Raw genomic sequence first — 5,550 nt, 5'->3', positions numbered from 1 at the left:
AGCCCACCCCCCCATTCCCACCTCCTCCAGGGCAAAGCCTTCCCCGCAGACTGAGATCAAACTGGTAGACTCAGTCCAGGTAGGTCCAGTCCCCTCCTCCCAGGCCAAGCCAAGCGATCCTGCATAGGCCCAAGGTTTCAAACAGCCGACTCATGCAATGAGCACAGGACCCGGTCCCACTGCCTGGATGCCTCCCAAACAGATCAAGCCAATCAACTGTCTCACCCATTCAGAGGGCCTGATCCAGTTGGTGACCCCTCAGCCATTGAGGAATAGGAGCCCATGGTAAATGAAGACCACATGAGAATAGGAAGAAGCAAAGTGCTAGAGAGGCCCACAGAAATCGACAAAGATACCCCCACAACAGACTGCTGGAAATGGTCGAGAGACAGCCCGATCTGACCTACTCTGGTGATGGGATGGCCAAACACCCTAATTGTCGTGCTAGAAACCTCATCCAACTACTGAGGGATCTGGATGCAGAGATCCATGGCTAGGCCCCGGGTGGATCTCTGGGAATCCAATTAGCGAGAATGAGGAGGGTTTATATGAGCGAGAATTGTTGAGACCAAGGTTGGATAAAGCACAGGGACAAATAGCCAAATGAATGGAAAGACATAGTTCTTTTTATGTGTCAACTGGATGACAGGTTCTCCAGGTGTTTTACTAAACATTATTTTGGGTGCACCTGAGAAGGTGTGTCTGGATGAGACTAATGTTTGAGTTAGTAGACTCAGCAAAGCAAATTCCTTTTCACAAAGTGGGTGGGTCTCATCCCACCTGAAGTCTGGCATGAACAAAAGACTGTGCATGGAAGAAGTCACATGATCTGGAACTGAGCTCCTACAGGAATTATGCCGTTGGCTCTCCTGTTTCTCACCTCCCTTGAAGCAGATAGAAGTGTCTCCGTTTCTGTAAATGTGTGAACCAATTTCTCACAATAAAATTTCATGTCTCTCTTTTTACCTCCATCTTTTTCCTGTTTGTTCTCTAACAAAACCTGACAAATGTAAGTTCCTAATTCCCGAGGTACTAATTCTCAAAGACCGTAAAACTGATAATGTCACCTTCTATTTTTAAATATCTATCTATCCATCCATGCATCTATCTAACTAATTAGCTTATCTCATTTATGTAAATAAGTCCTTTGGAAGTGGCTTTATGTGAATTTACTACTCAGAATGACTAACTTTTAATTCTATGTCCTATAAACAAAATCTTTGAGAAATGTGTTTTGGCAGCTACATACAAAATTCAATAATAAAGTATAAAGTGTAATTTGCACATGATCTTACATTATCTGATCTTAATAATCTTCATATCAATATATTTCAAAAGGAAGGTATATTTTATATCATTTTGGATAATTGGGGCAAAAGCTCTTTGTTTTACAAATACTCAGGTTGAATCTTCTTTAGCTCATAGGAAATTTTCTTTTAACAAATTCAAGATTCAGAAAAGGTGTTGTATTTGTTCCTAAATCATAGACTTAATACAACTTGATTTTCTTTAGTAGCAGGGCCTGGAAAGTCCCTAAATGAGCTTTCAGAATTAAATCATTCCGGACAAGACATGATGAAATGTGTAATGTTGCCTGTGTTTTGTGCATGAGGTCATTAGCATCAGATATAGGCTTCAATGAAAACAGGATCATGGGAATGATACAAATTTCCCTAATAAAGCACATTTATTTTGTATCTTCTTTTCTTAAAGTAAATATTATACCCAGTTCAAAATAACCTTCTCTAAATTAAGGATCTCTAGGGTCTCAAAGCTGCATTATATAATCTGACATTTGATTAAACCTGAATGTTTCCACCTCAGATGCTCATTTCCAGGCACTGGATAAATCAGTGCCTTTCCTTTCTGTTGTGGCAGAAGAAGGGTCCTTCCCTAACTCGCTAATAATGCATGCTCATTTGACCTATCATAAGTATGTGTGAATTAATAAATTAAATATGAATGTATAACATAATTAATATAGTAAAAAAGAAAAACAACCCTGTTCTTCCTTGAAAAAACAGCTTCAATTGGCTTCCAGCCTCTTCCTCTAGTGATTATACATTCTTTCTAATATTAATGTGCAAAATATTCTGATCCAATACAGATCTCTCATCTGTGACCAAGGTTACAGTGATAATATTGTCAATTATTGACTAAGCTAAAAGATCCATAGGTATTGTAGAGATATACTTTAAGCACCTTCCTTTGTGCCTTCTCTCTTCCCTTCCCGGTTCCTGCCCTCCCCCGTTCTCTTCCTAGCCTTCCCTCTGTTCCCTCCCCTCCTTTTACTTCCCTTCCTTTTCTTCTTTCCTTCCACTTTACCTTGGAAAAATGTTGCTAGTGGCAGATCAATTACATCATCGATATGAAAAGCAATTCATTAAACTCAGAGTCATCTGCATCCTTGGTACCACATAGTGACTGTAGGTCATTGTCTTAGGAAGCATCCCTTCAAGAAAGCTTATTCATCCCCCTGTATGTATACCGTGCTTCATAAATATCTGGTATGCAGGAATCCTAAAAGGACTTTATTAATCTCAAACAAAATTTTAAAATGTTTTAACCTACATTTTTACTTTATATATATGCATAGTTTGTTTATATGTGTTTTTGTACCACATACATTCACTACCTGAAGCGTCCACAAAAGGGTATTGGATGCTCTGGGAGTGGAGTTACAGATAGTTGTGAGTCCTCATGTGGGTGCTTGGAATCAAACCTGGGTTCTCTGAATGAGCAAACAATGCTCTTATCCGCTGAGCGATTTCTCCAGTCCCTCAAGAGGAATTCTTATTAATTACTTTATTTACGTGAAAGAAATATAGGGAATTCCTAATAACTGTTTTTTCTTTTATTAGAGAATAACTTCAGGAATTTCAATCACCTTGAGATGCAGATCATGTTTGCCAGTCTGTCACGTGTCCTGTTTCTACCAGTGAGTCATGAGCACTTACCAAACACAGACTAATGGAATACAAGTGAATCATAATGAACAAACGCTTACTGTTTGTTCAAAACTTGCTGTTTTAACTTGGATCCATGGGAGTTTGCATATTTGGCAATACTGAAAATTGGCAGTAAGTTTCTCTGTGGGATTAAACATTTTCCCCCACTCTGTCAGAAACAATGCCCACCATAGATCCTTATTTTTCTACTTACAGCAAATCCAAGTCATTCCATTCTTCTGAGCCCTCATATTCAATTCCATCACTTGCTTTTCTGAATCCTTCTCTCAAAATCTGAACCTGCCTCTCTAGGCATCTGGCTTTCTAAATCTTTCCAGGCTTGGTTATGATCAGGTGGACAAAGAAAATGGCTAATTTTGTTTTGTGAATAATTGTTGGTATTATCTTCTTTGTTGGGCTCACCATGGAGCCTTGTCAGTGAAAGGTAATCCATGGGTTAAGAAAGGAAGTGAAACTCCAAACTGCATTACAGCTGAATATAAGAAGACAAGGGTAGTAGTTAGAAGTTTCAAATGATAGTATATAAAATAGGTGCAGTGTTAAAAAGGCATGATATATTGCAACTGTAATCAAATGTACTTACTGTTGATAATTTTGATTAAGGAAGTTGTTAATAGAGTTGTGTATTCAGGAAGGATATCATGACTTTATTTTTAGAAGCACAAACTCTCAAATTTACAAGTCATATGAATTAAATGAATCCAATGATCTACGTGTAATTGAAAGCCATCCTTCCAGTGCCAGGGAATAATTTTAATTGCAAATATTATTAAACTGCCCTTGCAAATGTATTTATGTAAGTAAAATTTCCCTAATAGTGGTAGTATTTGGTTGTTACAGTGCACATCAGACAGTTATTAAAAGCCACCAGGACTTAAAGTACTTTGCCTTTCATTCATTTCATAAAATATTTGCTTCAAATTAGTTCTCTTATTACAGACAATGTGGGCTTCCATGCATGGCTCTGTCCCAGCATCATCAACAGCTGCTTGTGTAAGGGTCCAGTCTTTCAATAGATAGAAAGTTGGGAGCTGAAGAAGAAATATGAATCGTCCATGTCATGGCAACCACACATAAACAGAGTCTAGAGAGTCTGTTGTTTGGATGCAGATAAACCTCTGCAATGTATGTGTGCTCTCACAGAGATGGAATCTTTTCCTTGAAGGAGTCAGGAAACATTTGGTGAGGTTTGAAGCTTATATTTATTTAGCTCTGAGTAAAATCATTTGACCTTCCAGAAAGGTCAGATATGAACCAATATTGCAACTTAAAATTGTAACAACCAGCCGTGTATCTAGCCAAGTATTAATTTAGTGTATTTATATTTATAGATGGAACAAATTGCTCCCCCCAATGTGCTTCAGGTACCTCCCTTCCTCAACATTCACCTACAAGGCCAATATTCCCCTGCCTCAGTCATTGCAGACCTACCATTACAGAGACCCCAGGAAAGTCACTGGACACTAGAGCTTCCTACAATCATTCAAGCTATGCAAAGTTAAGACTGCTCATTTTTTCCTCCTTCCTTTCCTCTCTACATAACAAATCTTTCCATTTGTCTATCTATCTATCTATCTGTCTATCTATGAACAACAAATATATTTCCCTGTATTTTCCCAGGTTTCCATTCCTGCCTTCTACCCAACTCTCCCACTCTGATACTTGTGTGTGTGTGTGTGTGTGTGTGTGTGTGTGTGTGTGTGTGATATAATGTGTCCTTTTTTTGAGAACTGTGATTAGCATCATATTTTCAATGACAATTGTCTCCTGATTTTATTTGCTTTGCTGTATATGAATAATAATAAAACTAACATTTAAAACAGTTGACATATGCCATTTTCCTAAATACTGGTGGATTTTTATTTAGAATAAATAAGATATGGCCCCAATTCTGCCTTAGTTTATAGACTGGATCTAGAACTTTTGCGTACCAAGGAAAGAAATCCTGACCAAATATATGAGTGCTGTTTTCTCCATTAATTGCACAGTTGTCTTTGCGTGGTTTTCAGTATACAGGAGCTCACAGTCAGATTTTATCAGGATTCTTAGACATTACAGGATTTAGGGTAGGGTATCTAAGCTTAAAGATGCACATATTTTTGTGATAGCATTTGTAAAATCCAAGGAACCATGTTCATTATTAAGTTAAAACAAATGCTACAAGGAAACAGAAAGGACTATATATCTGGTTATTTTGAAATAATGATTAAAGACAAATGTCCCTGAAATATCTGTTTTTATGAACTGTTAGAAAGAACTCTCTGAGTCTTACAAGCACATTATATGTTGTACAAATAAAAACTTAAGCCTTTAAACAGCCACACACACATACCCACACACACTCTCACACACTCATCCCCCCCCCCCCCACACACACACACACAGACACAGGGCACAGGGATGGCACTCAGAGGCAGACATCAAGATTCTTATGCCTTTAATTATAGATTTTAGGATTGTCTTCCTTGTGTTTTTGGGAAATTAGAATGGTTAAATGATATGTACATACATGCATGTTCTCAATGTAAATAAAAATGTGTAACACTATTAATGTCTTTTGTTTATAAAAAGCAAAAGAGCT

This window comes from Peromyscus californicus, unplaced genomic scaffold, assembly GCF_007827085.1.
Source record: "Peromyscus californicus insignis strain IS unplaced genomic scaffold, ASM782708v3 Scaffold_4__1_contigs__length_199733344, whole genome shotgun sequence".
In the NCBI taxonomy this organism is placed as follows: Eukaryota; Metazoa; Chordata; class Mammalia; order Rodentia; family Cricetidae; genus Peromyscus; species Peromyscus californicus.
The sequence above is the reverse complement of the archived record's forward strand: the minus strand, read 5'-3'. Positions refer to the sequence as shown.